A 22651-nucleotide genomic window follows, 5' to 3' on the forward strand; every position below is an offset into this window, starting at 1 on the left:
CTCTCCAGGTGGTCTCCAAGAAACTGCAGCCACGATTCATTGGACCTTACCCCATTGAGCGAGTCATCAATCCCTCAGCGGTTCGACTACGCCTTCCGGACTCTCTCAAGAGTCATCCCTCTTTCCACGTCTCCCTGCTCAAGCCTGTGTCCTCCAGTCCCTTGAGTCCTCCAGAGGTGCCTCCTCCACCTCCCAGACTTATTGATGGCCACCAGGCGTTCACGGTCAAGGTCATTCTCGACGTGAGGAGAAGGGGCAGGGGTTTCCAGTATCTGCTCGACTGGGAGGGTTACGGCCCCGAGGACCGATCCTGGGTCCCGCGTTCACTTATTTTAGACCCTTCACTGTTAACTGCTTTTTATATTCGTAGGTAGCGTCCATTAAGGGGGGGGGGGGTACTGTTGTGTTTTAGTGTGTTCCTGCCTTCTTTGTTGTCTGCACCTGTGTTTTAGTGATTCATCCTCGGCGAGGGGCGGACCTGTTGACACACCTGCTCGCAATTAGCCCGCCAGTATTTAAGCTCATCATCTACAGCTTGACCTTGCTGGTCATTGTTTCCTGAACTCCGCACGTGCATGCGCCTACTTCACTTCATGGTACGTTGCTTTCCCTTGTCCTGTTATTGCTAACTTCTTTGTGTTTGTTCCCTAGCCTCCTTGAGGCAACAAAGACTTTATGCGGTGCTTGGTGCACCCTGGCCTTCCTCCCTGCCAACCACCGAGGAACCTGTTTTGTTAATATACATGGTGTGCACTTTTGCCCCATCACTCTTTGTTACATTTTTGGACTTATTAAATGTATTACTTTTTGTATTTCAAACTTGCCTCCCGTGTCTGCATCCCGGGATCACCCCCCTTGACCAGTTCATAACACAAGCAACGTTATCATGGACACCCCTGCTTATTTCAGCAAGACAATGCCAAGCCACGTGTTACATCAACGTGGCTTGATAGTAAAAGAGTGCGGGTACTATACTGGCCTGCCTGTAGTCCAGACCTGTCTCCCATTGAAAATGTGTGGCGCGTTATGAAGCCTAAAATACCACAACGGAGACCCTGTACTGTTGAACTACTTAAGCTGTACATCTAAAAAGCTTCAAAAATTGGTCTCCTCAGTTCCCACACGTTTACTGAGTGTTGTTAAAAGGAAAGGCCATGTAACAGTGGTAAAAATGCCCCGGTGCTGACATATTTACAATGTGTTGCTGCCATTAAATTCTAAGTTAATGATTATTTTCCAAAAAAAAAATAGTTTCTCAATTCAAACATTAAATATCTTGTCTTTGCAGTCTATTCAATTGAATATAAGTTAAAAATGATTTGCAAATCATTGTATTCTGTTTTTATTTACGAATTACACAACGTGTCAACTTCACTGGCTTTGGGTTTTGTAAGATAATAAGTCGTTGCAACTTTTAACTGTAGCACTCTGAGTCACCATAAAAAGGGGGGCGTACATGAGCTAACAGGCGCTTGTTGCTGTCATCAATTATCAGAGAAGAAGCCAGAGTCTTTTTGTTTTTTTCTTTATAAGACTACACAAACAGCCATGTCAGCGTTAATGTGTCAGCAACAATTTAAATGCAAGCATGTGTTAATGCTGAGCTGATTGAATACATTAATCTGGCAGCTAATATGGAGGATTGTACATGCAAACTCAAAAACTTCTCCAAACTGAAAAAAACAGAAGGTGATCAGACGTTTACAACAACGTTTTTGTGGACAAGGATAGATGCATATACTTCACATTTCAATCAAAGGTAAGACCACCATTTTTTTTATTTTTATCAATGGTTATGGTAATGCACACAGTTACAATATTGTAATATCTGTGATATTTGTATAAGTGTACTGTGTCTTTAAGGTTTTGGTAAACGCGCATGCGCGTGTGAGTTGGCGGTAAGGGAGAGTGTGTGTGAGCGTGAGTTGTGGCTAACAGCAGCTCGTGTATGTGTGTGCGTTACTTTCAACCGATTAACAAGTTACCGCTGGTTAATAAAGCGATTGAGCAGCACATCCTCGTCTGTGTGACTCCTTCTCCACTGCGGGGCATTACATTGGTGTCAGAAGTGCTTCGATTTCAACCCGTTGCCGCCCGCATTGTGGAGAGAGGATGTTCGCCGACCGCAGCGCTCGAGTGAAGGTAGAGAGAGGAACTGGAGAGTGTGCGATTGACATGCCGGACGCAGTTTGCGTCGAGCACGGACGCAGTGAAGCCAGCGTGTCGCGCCACATGGACAACAGTACCGCCATGACGGAGCGGCGTCATGACGCAGAAGCGCATGCGCCGCCGCCGAATGTAAACAAACATGGCGGCGCCCATGAGTTTGTGTGCGAAGCATTGAGGACACTGAAGTTTTCCGGGAAAGGAAGCTGGGAAGCTTATAAAATTCAGTTTGAGCTTGTGGCTAATAAAGCAGGCTGGACTGAGGAGGTGAGGGCAATACAGTTGGCTTTGTCACTGACAGAAGAAGCTGCTTCCTGTTTGCTCCTGCTGAACCCGGAAGAGAGACTAGATTACAGTGCGCTGGTTGCTGCGCTGCAAAGGCGTTTTGGAGAGTTTGACTTGAGAGACTCTTTGCGCTGTGAGTTTAAGCACCGTGACAGGCTACCGGGTGAGTCGCTTCGGTGCCTTGCTCATGGGATCGAGAGGCTGGGTCGGCGTGCGTATATCGGAATGCCGAACGCAATCCAAAACAAACTGATACGTGATCAATTCATCCAAGCACTGAAACCGGATGAACTGCGCTTGCGCGTCCAGCTTGCCCACCCCACTGCCTTGGCAGATGCACTCGAACTCGCTATGGAGAGAGAGATCGCCACCGGGGCAGCACTTGAGACATTTTCCCGCCCAGTTTCGGCTGCATCGTTTACGCAGGGAGCGGAGCAAAGACCGGCGTGGGTGGAGGAACTTGTATGTGCGCTGCAGACCCGCCCAACCCAGTATGAGGAAAAGAAGGACAGACGAGCGTGCACTGCTGTCTGCTGGGGGTGTGGACAACTTGGCCACCTGCTGCGGCGCTGTCCAAATAGAAAGGACCAGCAGGGAAACGGGAGAGGGTCCATGTAGCCCGGACGACACGGACCCCTTTAACCAGTTACCGGGAGCACCAGCCCTCGAGTGACGAGACTGTTGTGACTGTGGGCTGGACAGAAGTGGGGGACCCATGTCATGTTTTTGTGCAGATTGGGGACGTGGCCTGCACAGCCCTGGTGGATACTGGATCTTCAGCCACGATTGTGAGACCGGACGTTGTTCCAGCTGGAACCGTTTTAGAACCAAGTCTCACCAGATTAAAGACAGTGACTGGGGAAATAGCCCAGATGAAAGGCAGAGCGACATTTATGTTCATAATCGGAGGCTTGTCAGCAACATTTTCCGCTTGGGTGGCGGATGTGAGCGACCCGTGTATACTTGGTCGAGACTTTTTGAAAGCCACAAGATGTGTAATAGACTTGGGGTCTGCGGTGCTCGTTCTGCCGAGTGGCCAACGAGTAAAGCTGACCGCTCCCACTGAACGGACTGTGGCTGTGTCCGTCAACACCGCAGTCGCCAGTCCGACAACATGGGAAGAGACTGTCAGGCCCCCCATAGAGAGGGATGAGGCAATCAGGGAGCTCGCAGCCAAGAGGACACCATCCACCACGCAGCAGCCACCGATAATGGGGGCAGAGTCCGCTCGCCCTGAAGAATCAAGTCCAAAGTGGGGGGCGACGTCATCCAGGCTGTCCACAACAGTAGCGGTCCGCTCCATCTGGGAAAAGAACTGTGTCGGCCTCGAAGGGGAGCAGCGCGAGCAGCTGTGGCACGTACTGTGGGACTTTAAGGACATTTTCGCCTTCAATGAAAATGAGGTGGGTCTCACCCATCTGGTTGAACACCACATCGACACTGGGGATGCGCGGCCAATCAAGGTGCGCCCCCGTCGCCTTCCCATGATCCGGCAGGAGGCGGCTGATAGAGAGGTCCACGCCATGCTCGAGGCGGGAATCATAGAACCCTCTGACAGTCCGTGGGCGTCTGGCGTGGTCATGGTTCCCAGGAAGAACAGCATGAGGCCACGGTTCTGTGTGGACTACAGGCCGCTGAATAAGGTGACAAAAAAGGATTGTTACCCACTCCCGCGGGTCGATGAAACGTTGGACCTGGTCTCAGGGTCCTCGTGGTTCTCGTCGCTCGACCTGCGCAGTGGATACTGGCAGGTCCCACTCACCTCTGAGTCACGACAGAAGACAGCGTTCTGCACCACCAGGGGCCACTGGCAATTCAAGGTCATGAGTTTTGGGCTCTGCAACGCACCAGGGACATTTGAGCGACTGATGGACACAGTGCTCGCTAACATCCCCAGGCAAGAGTGCTTGGTCTACTTGGACGATGTCCTCGTCCATGGACGGTCCTTTCAGTCAGCCCTTGATTCCTTGAGGCTGGTGCTGGAAAGGATTGCGGCAGCTGGACTGAAACTACACCCAGAGAAGTGCCATTTCATGCGGCGTGAGGTGGAGTTTCTGGGCCACAAGGTGGACGGAAGCGGCATCAGCACGCTGGAGGAGAAGATCAGCGCTATCAGAGACTGGCCAATTCCGAAGGACCAGAAGCAGCTAAAAAGCTTCTTGGGACTTGCCTCATATTATCGGCGTTTTGTAAAGGGATTTTCCTGCAGTGGCGCACCGTTGTTTAGCCTCCTTCAGAACGATCAGATGTTCGTGTGGACGCCGGACTGTCAGGAGGCATTTTCTGGGCTCAAGAAGGCCCTCATGAATGCTCCTGTCCTCACTACTCCAGACCCAGCTAAGCCTTTTGTGGTAGATACGGACGCCAGTAATGTTGGTATGGGCGCGGTGCTGTCGCAGGTGGGCCCAGAAGGTGAACGGGTGGTGGCTTACTTCAGCCGCACCTTCAACAAGAGTGAGCGGCGGTACTGTGTGACCAGACGTGAACTGTTAGCTGTTGTGTTGGCTGTACGCCATTTCAAGTACTACTTGTGTGGCGTGTCCTTCACCATCAGAACCGACCATGCAGCACTACAATGGCTGATGTCGTTTCGTGAACCAGAGGGTCAGGTGGCGCGATGGCTGGAGGAGCTGCAGTCTTTCCACTTTAGTGTGTGTCATCGGGCTGGGGCGCAGCACGCCAATGCAGACGCTCTCTCTCGGCGGCCGTGTGCTATTGATGGTTGTAGCTACTGTGACCGGCGAGACGTCAGAGAGAAGGAACTGCGCGGAGATGAGACCGCTGACGGGCCTTCATGCTGCACTTTGGAGACTGTGGACGCTGCAGAGTGGGCGGCCAGACAGGGGGAAGACAGCGATCTCAAACCAGTGCGGCAATGGGTCCAGAGTGGTAGGAGACCACCCTGGGAAGGCGTGTTGGGGCTGTCAGTCGGCACCAAGGGCCTGTGGAGTAAGTTTGCTGTGCTGCGCATCAGGGACGACGTACTGCAGCGTGCGTGGAAGGAGCCGGCCACCGGGGAGGAGAGATGGCAGGTGGTGGTCCCGAAGACTCTGAGGGACGCAGTGCTGAAGGCGTGTCATGGGGGAACGGGCTCAGGGCATTTTGGCAGCACAAAGACGCTCCGTCGGTTGCGCCAAGGGTTCTACTGGGGTCAGCACCGGCGGGACGTGGAGGACTTCTGTCGGCGCTGTGATGAGTGCGCAGCCTACAAGGGACCCCAGGACCGGTCACACGCACCGCTTCAGCAGCAAGGGGTTGGAGCACCCATGGAGAGGGTAGCTGTGGACATTATGGGCCCTTTTCCCGTAACAGACAGAGGAAACAAGTATGTGCTTTGCGCGATGGATTATTTCACTAAGTGGCCGGAGGCGTACGCACTGCCGGACCAAGAAGCGGAGACAGTGGCTGATGCTTTACTGGAGGGCATGTTCAGTCGCTTTGGAACTGCAGATATTCTCCACAGCGACCAGGGCAGGAATTTTGAATCCAGGGTTTTTGCTGCCCTGTGTGAAAGACTGGACATGCAAAAGACACGCACGACTCCCTTGCATCCGCAAAGTGATGGACTAGTGGAGCGGTTTAACCGCACCATGCAGCAGCAGCTAGCCATCCTCACCGCCAACCATCAGCATGACTGGGACCGACATATTCCACTAGTGCTGATGGCATACCGTTCCGCGGTTCAAAGTTCCACAAGCTGCACCCCTGCCCTGCTGATGTTGGGTCGGGAGATCCGGACACCGGCTGAGTTGGCGTTTGGGAGACCACCAGGCAGCACCGAGGATCGGCCAGGACTGGAGTACGCTCGGAAGTTGCAGGATCGGATGGAAGCGGCACATTCCTTCGCACGAGACCAGTTGGGGAAGGCTGGTTTGAGGCAAAAGAGGAACCATGACGTGCGGAGCAAGGGCCGGGATTTTAGGCCTGACGAGCTGGTCTGGGTGTACACGCCAAAAAGGAAAAAAGGACGTTGCCCCAAGTTGGACAGTCATTGGGACGGTCCGTGTAGGGTGCTTGAGAGGGTGGGAGAAGTAGTCTATAGAGTTGCAGTGCCCCCTAAGGGCCGAAAGGTTGTCCTGCATAGAGACCGTTTGGCACCCTACAGAGGCAGAGAAGTTCCCCAGTTTGAGACGGCGCCTGCCTCACCAGATGGCAATGGACAGTTAGTGGATCAAGGTTCCCCATATTCCACCATTGTTGTCCCTGTTCAGCCGCTAGCGCCACGTGTTGATGGACCTGAGTCAGAACAGGGCCGGCCACAAAGACAGAGGCGTAGACCGCCGAGGTTCAGGGATTTTCTTGTTGACCCCTCGGGGCGAGGGGCTTCATAAAGGGGGAGGCAGTGTAATATCTGTGATATTTGTATAAGTGTACTGTGTCTTTAAGGTTTTGGTAAACGCGCATGCGCGTGTGAGTTGGCGGTAAGGGAGAGTGTGTGTGAGCGTGAGTTGTGGCTAACAGCAGCTCGTGTATGTGTGTGCGTTACTTTCAACCGATTAACAAGTTACCGCTGGTTAATAAAGCGATTGAGCAGCACATCCTCGTCTGTGTGACTCCTTCTCCACTGCGGGGCATTACAATATGATAAATCACATATTTAAAGTTTAAAGTTTATCGTTTTAAAATGTCAGAAAAGGACATGTTATAGTGATTTCTATTTAATAGTGATTTCTAACACATTGTGTCAATTTATCGTGCTCAATTTGTAAGACAGTTACCGTATTTTCCGCACCATAAGGCGCCCTGGGTTATAAGCCGCGCCTTCAATGAACGGCATATTTCAAAACTTTGTCCACCTATAAGCCGCCCCGTGTTGTAAGCCGCATCTAACTGCGCTAAAGGAATGTCAAAAAAACAGTCAAATAGGTCAGTCAAACTTTAATAATATATTAAAACCAGCGTGATGTGGGCGCGCATGGAATCGTATATCAACATGGACGGAGCTGCGTGAAAAAAGCCACCCGGCCTCTTCGCGTAAACTTAAACTTACCTTAACCACTCGCTCATCTTTTCTTCATCCATCCCTTCGAGTTAGCTTTTATGATGACGCCGGCTGGAAAGGTCTCTTTTGGCAAGGTCTTCCTTTTGAATATCACCATGGGTGGAAGTTTCTGGCCATTAGCATGGCAAGCTAGAACCACAGTGAAGGATGACTTCTCATTCCCTGTGGTGCGAATATTCACCGTACGTGCTCCCGTTGTATCCACAGTGCGGTTCACAGGAATATCAAAAGTCAGTGGAACCTCGTCCATGTTGATAATGTTCTCTGGCCGGATCTTTTTTTCAGCTATCTTGTTTTTACAATATGCACGGAAAGTAGCCAGCTTTTCTTGAAAGTCTTTAGGCAGTTGCTGTGAAATAGTAATCCGTGTGCGGATGGAGAGATTGCGTCTTTTCATGAACCGGATCCCTGTCGCTTAGTAGGAGCCATTTTGTGGTCTTTACAGATGTAAACACACAAAGGAAATGAAACGTAATATCCGCGCGCTTTTTCTTCTTCTACGCGGGCGGGTGGTTGCTTACAGTAGAAGAAGAAGCGCTTCCTGTTCTATGGGGGCGGGTGCTTACCTTGGCGGTTGCTTGCGTAGAAGAAGAAGCACTTCCTCTTCTACGGGGAAAAAAGATGGCGGCTGTTTACCGTAGTTGCGAGACCGAAACTTTATGAAAATGAATCTTAATATTAATCCATATATAAAGCGCACCGGGTTAAAAGCCGCACTGTCAGCTTTTGAGTAAATTTGTGGTTTTTAGGTGCGGCTAATAGTGCGGAAAATACGGTAAATCATAAATGATACATACTAACGTTCTCATAAATACAGGTAAAAGCCAGTAAATTAGAATATTTTGAAAAACTTGATTTATTTCAGTAATTGCATTCAAAAGGTGTAACTTGTACATTATATTTATTCATTGCACACAGACTGATGCATTCAAATGTTTATTTCATTTAATTTTGATGATTTGAAGTGGCAACAAATGAAAATCCAAAATTCCGTGTGTCACAAAATTAGAATATTACTTAAGGCTAATACAAAAAAGGGATTTTTAGAAATGTTGGCCAACTGAAAAGTATGAAAATGAAAAATATGAGCATGTACAATACTCAATACTTGGTTGGAGCTCCTTTTGCCTCAATTACTGCGTTAATGCGGCGTGGCATGGAGTCGATGAGTTTCTGGCACTGCTCAGGTGTTATGAGAGCCCAGGTTGCTCTCAGGAAACAGAGTGGACCGACACCAGCAGATGACATGGCACCCCAAACCATCACTGATGGTGGAAACTTTACACTAGACTTCAGGCAACGTGGATCCTGTGCCTCTCCTGTCTTCCTCCAGACTCTGGGACCTCGATTTCCAAAGGAAATGCAAACCAAACCAACCCAAACCATCAGTGATGGTTTGGGGTGCCATGTCATCTGCTGGTGTCGGTCCACTCTGTTTCCTGAGATCCAGGGTCAACGCAGCCGTCTACCAGCAAGTTTTAGAGCACTTCATGCTTCCTGCTGCTGACCTGCTCTATGGAGATGGAGATTTCAAGTTCCAACAGGACTTGGCGCCTGCACACAGCGCAAAATCTACCCGTGCCTGGTTTACGGACCATGGTATTTCTGTTCTAAATTGGCCCGCCAACTCCCCTGACCTTAGCCCCGTAGAAAATCTGTGGGGTATTGTGAAAAGGAAGATGCAGAATGCCAGACCCAAAAACGCAGAAGAGTTGAAGGCCACTATCAGAGCAACCTGGGCTCTCATAACACCTGAGCAGTGCCAGAAACTCATCGACTCCATGCCACGCCGCATTAACGCAGTAATTGAGGCAAAAGGAGCTCCAACCAAGTATTGAGTATTGTACATGCTCATATTTTTCATTTTCATACTTTTCAGTTGGCCAACATTTCTAAAAATCCCTTTTTTGTATTAGCCTTAAGTAATATTCTAATTTTGTGACACACGGAATTTTGGATTTTCATTTGTTGCCACTTCAAATCATCAAAATTAAATGAAATAAACATTTGAATGCATCAGTCTGTGTGCAATGAATGAATATAATGTACAAGTTACACCTTTTGAATGCAATTACTGAAATAAATCAAGTTTTTCAAAATATTCTAATTTATTGGCTTTTACCTGTATACTTCACATTTCAATCAAAGGTAAGACCACCATTTTTTTTTTTTATCAATGGTTATGGTAATGCACACAGTTACAATATGATAAATCACATATTTAAAGTTTAAAGTTTATCGTTTTAAAATGTCAGAAAAGGACATGTTATAGTGATTTCTATTTAATAGTGATTTCTAACACATTGTGTCAATTTATCGTGCTCAATTTGTAAGACAGTTAAATCATAAATGATACATACTAACGTTCTCATAAATAAATAGTTGTTTATAAGTTGTGATTCACATAATGAGATAAGTATGTCTCATTTTTCCATACATTTCTGGATGTTTATTCTTCTTCCTTGTACTTTGTAAACACCTTGCGTTTGAACAGTTTCTTAGACTGGATCACATTAGTTCATATATTAGAACTGTTTTGGTCCCAGTATTGATCTCAGGGATCAGATCTGGCTGCAGAAAAATGTTTAAGGGCGGGCATTCATGTTCTTCATGGGGCCCCTGCCAAAAATGGATTCCCGCCACGGTAGCCCCGCATGCTTGTTAAATCTGCAATGCTGGGGCTTTGTCTGTCCACAACCAATTACTAAATGTAAGACAAATACTTTATACTTGTGGTTATCACAAAGATATGTGTTTACAATTATGTAAGCCTTTATCGTGTCCGAAAAATTAAGGAGTTGGCCATTTCTATGGCAGTGTTTTTCAACCACTGTGCCGCGGCACACTAGTGTACCGTTACATATTGTTTGGTGTGGTGTGGGAAATTATGTAATTTCACCTGATTGGGTTAAAAATATTCTTTGCAAACCAGTAATAATTGTCTGTGCTGTCAAGAGCTCGGCAGAGTAACTGTCAGTGACGTGCGGCGAGGTTCATGGCTGGTGAGGCACTGACTTCATCACAGTCAGATTTACAAACATATGAACCTTAAAGAGTATCTTATTCACCATTTGATTGGCAGCAGTTAACGGGTTATGTTTAAAAGCTCATACCAGCATTCTTCCCTGCTTGGCACTCAACATCAAGGGTTGGAATTGGGGGTTAAATCACCAAAAATGATTCCCGGGCGCGGCACCGCTGCTGCCCACTGCTCCCCCCACCTCCCAGGGGGTGAGCAAGGGCATGGGTCAAATGCAGAGGACACATTTTACCACACGTAGTGTGTGTGTGACAACTTTACTCATAAATGAAGTCCATGCCCCGCTCCTTTTGAACAAAAGCATCGATAACTTGTTTATGGAAGTCTTCCGTATCTTTCTTCAGTTTTAAAAGTCTCTCTGTCTCGATGGAAAACTTCCTTTAATTATTACCTCCTGCTTCGATTGAAAGTCCAGTTTAGAAATCTGTTATATTTTAGATATGTAATCCTTCATGTTAAAAGTCCAGGCGAGAGGAAAAAATAAATGATCGCTAACTGTTGCTGCTTGTTGTCACTTATTCTGCAAAAGCCGAGTAGTTGCAAGAATGATCTCTAGGATCACTAGCGCCCTCTACCACCAGGAGGCGGGATTACTGCGAGCCTCACACAGTGCGTCTTCGCAGCCGTTTCATGATTGCTCAGCACAAGAAATACGTTACACACATACAGTTGTTGACAAAATACACTGTACATTATATACCTCAGATAACTACACTATGGAAATGTATAATATAATTCATATAGCAATACGGTCTCACTGCACAGCAGGCCAGCAGTTAACCGAGTCATTGCGCAATCCATGTTGAGGCTCAACTGGCTGGTGACTCACCGCAAGTCTCTTCTCAGTATTTGAACGGCAAATGTGAAAATTCGGCGATTTTGGATAAAAATAATCTAAAACTGGTGAAGTTAAATGGAAAATAACTTTATAGTATAATCACTGGATACATATAAAATTTTTTTTTTTTTTTCTTTACATTTTTTTTCTTTCCATGATGACACGTGAGGCCCCGCCTCACCTGCCTCCCCTGACTGCACGTCACTGGTAACTGTAATATTCTTCCATATCAGTAGGTGGCAGCAGGTACTTAATTGCTATGCAGACAACAGCGGGAGGCAGTGTGCAGGTAAACAGGTATCTAATGCTTAAACCAAAAATAAACAAAACTCATTGAAGCTTAGGGATGGCTAAGCAAAACGAAACTAAAACTGAACTGGCTGCAAAGTAAACAAAAACAGAATGCTGGACGACAGCAAAGACTTACAGCGCGTGGAGCAGACGGCGTCCATAAAGTACATCCATACATGACATGACAATCAACAACAAAATAGGAGCGCCAGACAAGAACTAAAACACTACACACAGGAAAACACCCAAAAACTCAAAATAAGTCACAGCTTGATGTGACAGTACACCTACTTTGAGACGAGTTATAGTGATGCATGGTTGGTTATGGTTTGAATTAATATCCAACAATTGCGAGAACGACTTTTTACTGTCAATATCGGCTGCTGAGTTTCATTTTTTAATGTTTTCTGCTGGTTGTGTGCCTCTGGATTTTTTTCAATTAAAAAATGTGCCTCATCTCAGAAAAGGTTGAAAAACACTGTACTATGGTATTAATTGTAAAGGACTGTTTTAGATCCGATGACGTGCTAAAACCTCTTTCTTGTTTAAAAGCTACATACAATGTTCACTGTTCTTTGTTCATGCACATGATAAATATTAATAAAGTGTTTGGATGTATTCAATAAATCAGTGTATTCTTTGTTGCCAAAAAATGATTCAAAGTATTATTTTGATGTTGACGCACCTCATCTGCGCAGACATTACTAGAGTAACCTTAGGAGATGCACAAATAAGGTATGTCAACATCAAAATATTATTTTGAATCACCAAGATGTCGTTTGGGGTTGATTTTAGCTTTTTAAAGGGTTCTTCAACACATAAACAGTACAGTATGTACTTTATTATCATATATGTAACTCTCTTATGGGTATAAAGGGTATTTCAACACGTAAACAGTACAGTGTGTACTTTATCTTCATATGTGTAACACTCTTGAATAAATACATCCAAACACTTGAATAATATTTATGAACATGTGCATGAACAAAGCGCAGTTATTGTACGTAGCTAAACTAAACAAGAAAGGGTTTTTTAGCACATCAACATTGGATCAATAACAGTCCTTTACAATCTCATTAATACTATAGAAATCAATCAATCAATCAATCAAAGTTTATTTATATAGCCCTAAATCACAAGTGTCTCAAAGGGCTGCACAAGCCACAATGGCCATCTCTGTCATTTATCAGACATTATAAAGGCTTAAATAATTTTAAACGCATATCCTTACGATAACCGCAAACATAAGTGTTGGTCTTACATGTAGTAATCAGTTGTGGACCGACGGAGCCCCAAAGCGGTACACGCTTCCCATAGCGCGGTGGCGGGAAACCATTTTTGGCATGATCCGGAATCAGTTTTTGGCATAACACCGGTAGCAGCAAATGTAAGATTTTAATTACAGTTGTGTCGATGTCACAATCGATGCCTTGCCTGCTGATGGCATCATAGCAGTAAAAATTAAAATGTGTCCCCTTAACTTTTTGCTTTTGGTGGCGCCTTCCTTATCTCGCAAGGAAAAACATCTGATTGGCTCTCGTTCATAGCCAACCCCCATCTCTTTTTTTAATGTACGCCATTAAAGAGCTGTGATTGAATATATTCCGGACTTGTCCTACCCATTGACAAGACATAATTAAATATGATTGGATTTCGTTTAAGTCAACATTTTCCTCTCGTATTTATACTTAAACTAACATGTCAGTTAATTGTGTTATCGTCTTAGTCAACATGCCTTTGTTTTGATTATGTATCATCTTATTTTTACCTGCTCTGATGTAAAAAAAAACAAAACCCAAATAAAAGAAACAGCTTCCACCCCAGGGCGGGCACGTCATTTTCTGTGGGCGGGCCCAAGCCTGCCCATGACGCCAGGACTGCCTGGGGTATACATTTCTTAAACTGGATTATATTAGTTCATATCATATTATAGAACAATTTTGGTCCCATTATTGATGCCTGGAGTAACTCGAAAAATAGATCTGGGTGGAAACGATATGGCACAATTGCGTGCAAATAATTTATTTGCTTAATCCCTTCCATAATTTAATTCCACACACTGGTATGCTAAAAAGTTGTTCGTGCATATAAATGTTTTAAGCTTTAAGATTTGTTTCTAAGGTTATATTTCTCCTCTTTTGTTGGAAAGAATTGTGTACATTTTGGGGTAACAGAATATTGTTTACTTTGTGAATAATTTTAGCTGTTTGCAAATGCACCAAGTCATTGAATTTCAGTAATTGTGATTCAATAAATAAAGGGTTTAAATGTTCTCTATAAGAGACATTATTCTAACTGACCTTTTGGTAACACCTTTAATGAATGAGGCGTACTTGTGTTGGTATTTAAACATATTTCTACACAATAAAATAAATACATATGAGGACTAGGACATATTTATTTATTTCTTATTTTTGTCGTTATCCTCTTAATGAGAAACCTGTAATAACATTATTGAATATATTAATTTAAAGTATGCCTCATCACCTGTCGTGAACCTCACCACAGGTGTATGCAAATATTTGAACCTTTATGTAAAATGTTGGTGATGTGTAGGTAACAGAAAATAAAAAAATAATTTCAAACAGGTATACCCTTTTTTTTTAAATTATTTTTATTTTATTTTGATCAGTAAATATGTAGTTTGTGCAAACATTCCACCCTACAAAAATGTGACTTCAAATAAATAAAGTGTACATGAGTCAATGTAAACTTTTGGCCAGAACTGTACTGTTTGTGCTTTTTGCTGTGCTGTAATATTTATATTTCTTGGGAAAAGAGTCTTCTAGGCACATATTGTAGGATTTATTTTCTGACTTCGATCCCTGCAGATTTCAGTTGCTGGTTTGGATTATTTAAAAGTATACATATGTGTTTATGTGCTCTACATTGACGGGGCAGTTAGTAGTTAGTTGTAGTCTGATGGTCAGACAACCCAACAGGACATAAAAACACCAAGATTCTTCTTCGATAGCAATCACATTTCTAAAAATAAGTCTCATCCCGAACAAGATTCAGATTTGTTGCATTAGTCTGATTGTTTGTCTGCATTTTGGGGTTTATCTTTGTGCGCTGTTTTCCCCTCCCAGCCCTCAATCTCTGCCCCGAAAGGTCATAGTACCTCATCCTGCTGACATTTAGAGCATTGATAATATTCCCTCACATATCAATTTCACCTATTTTCTCATCATTCACGTTTCCCCCTTGCAGAAAATGGAATCATTTGTGCTTTCAGCAATTTGTTATTGATTGGGAGAGCTCTGGAAATAGAGGGTGGCCATTATGGCAATGCTGCAGCTATGGTTAAATTGAGTTTTAAGCAGGCCTGCAAATGTATCATTTCACGGTCATAACACAAAAGCTTTTAAATCTATAAACCTCAGAATGGATCAAATGCCTAAAAATACCAGTATTCTCATTATATTGAGAGCTATTAAAATTTCTTCTGTTGGGTTTATCTTTTTTTTTTCCTGACATTATGCTTCTGTGTTTAAGAAAAACTGTAGTATGGATTGATTCTCCAACAAGCATTACATCCTTGGGAAATGTGCCATCATGGGACATTCGATTATTGACTAATGCCAGATATCTTATTCCGCCACAAGCCTGCAACCATGGCGAGGGCGATATATTCATACTGCGTGTTTGCCTTTTGGATTTATGAATGTATGCATGCAGGGTATGCAGTATACCATAAGTAGCTGGACTAGTATTCCTGTGGTCCACATTCTCTATCTCTTGACATCCGCCCCTTGGTCTTTTACCCTCCACCCAGGGGATGTTACATCAGGCCTGGGTAGGAGAGGCGGCAAGAATGCCTCAGGCGGGGTCTTCACCGCATCATCCCAGCGTCAGTTCGGTTGGGGATACCAAAGAAACCACGGGCGTGTTGCACCTCTTCTCGATGCTCATAAATAATGCTCCCTGTTAATAATGAATAAGTAATTACCACAGCTGTTTTATTTTTGTTGACCAAGGAGCAGAGGGCCTCGTAAATTAGTAGAGACCCTCTCGCTTCTCCCGGGCATCGGCCTACTTCTCAATCGCAAGGATAAGGGGGTGTTGGCCTTTTTATAGCCCCATGAAGTCACCACAAACTACGGGTCGACTGCAACTGTCCTAACTATGAAACCCCTCTGGTTTTTATCCAACATGTGTTTATTGTGAATTGCCTAACTGTAAGTTGATTATTTATTTGTTTATTTGACAGGACTAGAACCTGCTGGTACAAATGGGTCCCATCTTTTCTCATGACCAAGGACCTTGGCACGTTTCGTCCGACATTACCCAGGTAAAAAAACAGAAAAAACTAAACAAATAAAAACAACAACCCCAATTGTTTCCTGATGAAGTAAATAGAAAATAGATTTTAGCGGGGTTCTTGGAAATTATGTTTTAAGGGAAGTTATTTTGATACTTTCGTCATATACCCATTAGTAAATAAAACCTTACTTGTTAAAACATTTTTATCGTTTTTATTAGTAAGTAAAATATTATAAACCTAATTTTTTATAACACTTTTGCATTCCAATGGTCTATTAGTGTGAGTTTTTCACAAAAAAGGAATCCTGCTCCAAAAAATAATAATGCATCAAAAAATTATTTATTACAGTTTATTACATTTATATATATATATATATATATATATATATATATATATATATATATATATATATATATATATATATATATATATATATATATATATATATATATATATAATATTATTAACATATACAAGCAGTGAGGTTTAGTGAGGTGCACCAGTGATGTTTTGTAGATTTTTTTTAATGTTTTATTCACTGTTAATGCAGGTTGCTCATTAAGATGATAACATCAAAGAGGAGGGAGTAATTTTATTTTCGTAAGAATGTTGTTATCAAATACTTACCATTTATTTATTTATTATTTATTTTCCATCCATCCATTTTCTATCGATTGTCCCTTTTGGGGTTGCAAGGGGGCTGGAGCCTATCCCATCTGCACTTTATTTATAAACTTAAAAAATAAAATGAAATCGGGTCTTACATTAATGTATCTGTTCAGTAGGAAGTAGATTCATATGGCCCCATTCATTGCGGTTTACCTGACACATGAAACATGACGAATTGGGGGATTGCACTATCCATTCATCCATTTTTTATTGTTGTCCCTTTTGGGGTAAGTCGAGTGATGAATATCTTAAAATGTGTTTTGTGGCAATTCCAACTTTGACAACAGCGCCAGTTGCTATGTAGAGTGGCGCTTTTTCATCATTTACAGCAGACCAATCTTCCTCTCACGTGAGATCGACCTAGGAATGGAGTCATATGACTCCCTTCTCTACTGTATGTGCAGTACATGCACTATCCTCCATGATAACTTAGTTTTTATGATCACATCTGTTTTATCTGAAAGTCTAGTTTTGAGAAGTATTTGATCTTGGATATATAATCCTACAGATTGGCAGCAACGTTCCTTTAATCAATCGTTCGTAGTTTGTAAATTCATTCAGCAGAGCATTAAAAGATTGTTTTTGCATGGGGCTAAACAAATAAAAAAACACAAACGTTGGCTTCCTCACTGATAATACATGGGCGCAGCATGCATGTGCTAACTAATGATCGCCCCCACTTCCCAGTGTGGTGAGTCAGAGTACTACAGAGGTGCCGACAGTGTCACTTTTCTATGTTTATCGTCTGACAAGAAACACAATGTCACACTTACATTACAACATGAAACATGCTGTAGACTCTACAGTATACAAAGTAGAAAATGTCTGGTGCAAAAAGGTCTCTGCAAACACAGCCATATTGACAAGCCAGTAAGCCACACCCTTATGTGACGCATCTGTGATTTTTACTCAAGTAAATATTTTTAAAAAAAGAAACACATTTATTTTAGTATTAAACAATGTATTACATTGTTTAATGGACAATTATTAATATGTATTTTATGTTCTAGTAACTCCCACTCTTTATTTCATACTATAGTATTTTATTATGTAGATTTTATTATATTTATTTCTAACAGTTTTTTTTTGGTTTCTTGTTAAATTAGTACAGTATTATGCCATAAATTACATTAAAAAGGGGATACATATTTTAAAAAATGTATTAAAACTTTATCAATCTGATCAGGAATGACACTAAACTGTGGTTGTTTTTAAAGGGCTTTATAAATAAAGTTGGTATGGTATAGGGTTGTACGGTATACCGGTATTAGTATAGTACCGCGATACTAATGAATAATTTTCGGTACGATCCTGTCTCTGAAACGTACCGGTCTCGCACACCCCCGCGCCCGCATCGAAGTCACGTCGTGACATTGCTGGTTTACGAGCAAATGATACGGTAGCGCACAATCACGCAGTACTTACAAGCAGACACGGTGTGTAGACAGAAAAGGGAGAACGGACGCATTTTGGCTTAAAAACTAAAGATAAAGGTGAAGTTATAACACTGAAACGCCCTCAGGAAGAGTTGCTTTAAGACATGGCTAGCTAGCTAGTGGCTAACATCCATCCGCCATCGGCAGTGTTTTAGCTACTTCTAAATCACTAATCCTGGTCTCCATGGTGACAAATAAAGTAAGTTTCTTACAAGTATCATCCCTGCAGGACGAGGAATAGCTAAACATGCTTCACTACACACCGTAGCTCACCGGCATCAAAATGTAAACAAACGCTATTGATGGATCTACACCTAACATACACTGTAATGATATCAAGTACAGGCACGTATCTAGTCGATACTACTATGATTATGTCAATAATTTTTGGCATCACATCTTATTTCGTTTAAAAAATATATATATTATGTTTATAAACTCAGGAAATATGTCCCTGGACTTTGAATATGACCATTGTATGATCCTGTAACTACTTGGTATCGGATTGATACCTAAATTTGTGGTGTCATCCAAAACTAATGTAAAGTATCAAACAACAGAAGAATAAGTGATTATTACATTTTAACAGAAGTGTAGACAGAACATGTTAAAAGAGAAAGTAAGCAGATATTAACAGTAAATGAACAAGTAGATTGATAATTCATTTTCTACCACTTGTCCTCAATAATGTTGACAAAATAATAGAATGGAAAATGACACAATATGTTACTGCATACGTCAGCAGACTAATTAGGAACCTTTGTTTGTTTACTTACTACTAAAAGACAAGTTGTCTAGTATGTTCACAATTTTATTTAAGGACTTAACTGCAATAAGAAACATATGTTTAATGTGTGTATTTTTTTGTTAAAATAAAGCCAATAATGCAATTTTTTGTGGTCCCCTTTATTCAGAAAAGTACCGAAAATTACCGAAATGATTTTAGTACCGTTACTAGTACCAACATATTGGTATCATTACAACACTAGTATGGTATGGTAAATTAAATATAAGCTCTAAAGGTGGAAATATAAAGTTAAAAACTCTATATATAAAAAAATATTTTTTAGCATTCATTGACAAATACAATTTTAGCTATTTTTAAATACATGTACATACCGTATTTTTCGGACTATAAGTCGCAGTTTTTTTTCATAGTTTGGCCGGGGGTGCGACTTATACTCAGGAGCGACTTATGTGTGAAATTATTAACCGTAAAATATCAAATAATATTATTTAGCTCATTCACGTAAGAGACTAGACATATAAGATTTCATCGGATTTAGGGATTAGGAGTGACATATTGTTTGGTAAATGTATAGCATGTTCTATATGTTATAGTTATTTGAATGACTCTTACCATAATATGTTACGTTAACATACCAGGCACGTTCTCAGTTGGTTATTTATGCCTCATATAACGTACACTTATTCAGCCTGTTCATTATTCTTTATTTATTTTAAATTGCCTTACAGATGTCTATTCTTGGTGTTGGGTTTTATCAAATAAATTTCCCCATAAAAAGCGACTTATACTCCAGTGCGACTTATATATATTTTTCCCTTCTTTATTATGCATTTTCGGCCGGTGCGACTTATAATCCGGAGCGACTTATACTCCGAAAAATACGGTTATTAATATTGGCCTACTTCCCCACCAACTACTATGAAACTAAGAAAGGTTGTGCATGTCAAATGTAGCGGTTTCTGAAATGTTAAAAAACAAACGTTAATAAAATTGAATATAAATAAATAGGTTCATTTTGACCCTGGCCTTGTCTTATTGGCTGGCTCATAACATCCTTGTTTCACTTCCCTCTAAAGGTTAGCTGTGTGTGTTTAGTTGTTGACCAGCAGTGTGTAAGAAAGACAGTTCAGCGGGAGGGGGGTTCGGGATGTATAGGCGTGAAGAGAGAGCGAGTCAGAATGCCAGACTCTTAATGATCCCTCCAGAGAGGACTTGCCGTGTGCAGCGCTGAGGCCCGGACAGGAAAACGTGGGGAAATTAGCCATCTCTCTCTATACCCGAGCATGAAAGTATGCCTCTGTCACCGGCTCCTCAAGACAATAAGCCAATTAGAAGAAACCCGTCCGAGGACCTGGAATGTCTATGTGCTCTGTGTAAGTGCGTATGTTAGAGTTGAGACAGACACAGGAATGGTGTTACACATTCCCTCCGAATATATTTCTTGCTGCTCGGAATGTGGATAAAGATAATTTTTAGGTAATAATTTGTGAAAATGTCACATAAGTAAATTTCCACGTGACTTGGCTCCACTGCAATTGGGATTCCACTCTTGAGTCCATGGAAGGTTCTTGCATTGGTGCTCACCTCTTGGCAGATGTAGAATGGAAATCTTGCATACATTAACTCTTTTTAAAGGGCATACATCTCCAAATAGGTTACATGGCAGTGGTAGTTGAAATATACAGATGATTTTGATTCATAATTACTATTCAATTAGTTGTACATTAATCAGTGTTTCCCCTAGAAAATTTGTTAGTTAAGGTGGTGTCTCTCCAGGGGACAGGCGGGCGGACGGGGTGGGTAGGTGTAAGTAATCGCTGCCACCACAGCCTGGGGGGCAATAGACGACAGACTGTGGTGAAGTAGGCCTGCTTTGTCGCGTGAAGACGCCTACAATTTTTGGTTGTGTTTTCCGCTCCATTTGCTGAATGGCGATATAAATCGATATTTGTTCCGTAAAGTAAAAACAAAACACAAAACAGTCCTACTTACCTGAGATACTAAGTGTAGAGGCAGGGATGTGTTTCTCACTTGTCACCTGGGATTGTGGGTGTGGCTACGTGTGTGTGTGTGTGTGTGTGTGTGTGTGGGGCTGAATGATTGCTGAATGAATAACACCTGCACCTGCCTGTGAATCCTTTTGTCTTGTATATAGAGAGAGTGAGGTAGGGTGCCGTTACTTCTGCTGACCACAACAGGCTATCTTTTTCCATCATAGTCTGGTCCATATAGTCCTGCAAATCCATCTCCATGTAATGTATTGTTTTTTACTCAAGGGGAAAATAAATCACCCTCAAAACTGCAGTAATGACTTCATGTTGCATCCTTGGACCCAGCGTGTCAGACAGAGCCCTGCTTTCTACTCTCAATGACTAATTTGTTTCTGATTGTCACACAACACTAAGTATGTCATTATCATGACTTAGTAAGTCAATATTATAATATTATATAGTATAACTTACTAAGTCAAAATAATGACTTACTAAGTCAAAATAATGACAAAATAATGACTTACTAAGTCAAATTAATAAGCGTTTGCAATAACCGTTTGAAAAAAAAAAAGAGTTAAAAGTGGGGCCAAATGCTGACAGATGGTCAACTCATCATGCTTAATTTATTACAGCATTTGGGAAGCCTGTAGTTGATTTTTATTATGTAAATGTTATATTTTTATTAACATGTGATAGTAGGGACCTTGCCATTCAAAACTAGGCTGCTACATTACTAATGATAAATGTAACTATAGCTGAAAAAATAGTACATTAGCAATAGGAGAGACTATTCATCCCTTAACACCATGGAGTTCATGTAGGCTTTATGATGCAGTTACATTATTATATAAACTATCAGAGACAGCTTCAAGAAACTCTTCATTTAACATAATGTCGTTTTTTGCTGCTTCAACACAGAAAATGGTAAAGTGAAATAACTTAGTTGTTAACTGTAGGTCAATAATGCTTGTTTTTCTCTCAGACAGACAGGGCTTTGCTGTCCGTAACACACACACACGCACGCACGCATGCACACACACCGCACAGTGAGCTAACATTACGCTAAAAGCTAATTAGCGTTCACCTCAAGGACTGCGAGCGAGCTGAGCTGCCGCTTCTGTTTCTAGAATGTTAACGGGCTCATAGTGATGTTACTAGTAGTTGACTGGGAGGTGTTTATTATAATTTGGGGGGAGTCCGCTGCCTTATGCTTACCTGCTAAACTAGGCTGACCATATTCTGAAATCCCAAAACGAGGACACATATATGCGTGCCAAGGCGGGCAGCACGCCAAGGCCCCGGGACTAGGTGAAAATTTGCCAATGATACTCAAACTTGCTTTATAAACAATATATTTATTTAAATAAAGCATTTTTTCTCCTCTGTTGACAGCAGTGTTGGCGCTAGGAATTTTCAAAATGGGGTCCCAGGGACCCCATCCAGTCATAAAAATGGGGTCCCACAGTTAATTTTTGGGGTTCCACTTTTTTGTAAGCGTTTTGAAAACAAATGATAAATGGATGCATTATCCTGTTAGATCTCACATTCTATATTGTGTTTCGAAAAAAGGTTGTCATAAACGTTACTTCATTCATTAAAAAAAAATACTAAGAAAAGAAAACACATTTTAAAAAGTATGTTTTTGGGGTGGAGGAGTCTGGTCGAGTGCTGGTTAGCTTGAAGCTTACAGCTAGCCTGTCTCCATCCTGGAACAATGTGGATACAGCAGGAGATAAAAGTGAAGTTTCCATGGACTCACAACGACTAAAACAAGTCATTTACTGGAGACAAGGCACAGGATGAAGTTTAAAAAGTTAACTTCACACTCACCTTAGTGTTTACCATCAAGTCTTTCTTTTGACAGCCCCTCGCGCTAAACTTGTCCCAGTGCAAACTGAGGCAGTATTTGTCATTGATAAAA

The 22651-nt window shown here is 42.4% G+C and overlaps 1 protein-coding gene across 2 annotated transcripts in view; it reads left to right on the top strand.

Moving 5' to 3' along the window:
• The first annotated feature begins 1488 nt into the window (after positions 1-1488).
• The window catches only part of LOC133609695 (uncharacterized), a 280470-nt gene continuing 259307 nt past the window's right edge, over positions 1489-22651 (top strand). For both annotated transcript variants that reach the window (XR_012050552.1, XM_072913498.1), the window contains exons 1-2: positions 1489-1759; positions 15833-15913. The gene's annotated coding sequence lies outside the window, so the exon portion shown is untranslated. The remainder of the gene's footprint in view (positions 1760-15832; positions 15914-22651) is intronic.

Source organism: Nerophis lumbriciformis, linkage group LG07 (assembly GCF_033978685.3).
Source record: "Nerophis lumbriciformis linkage group LG07, RoL_Nlum_v2.1, whole genome shotgun sequence".
Lineage (NCBI taxonomy): Eukaryota > Metazoa > Chordata > Actinopteri > Syngnathiformes > Syngnathidae > Nerophis > Nerophis lumbriciformis.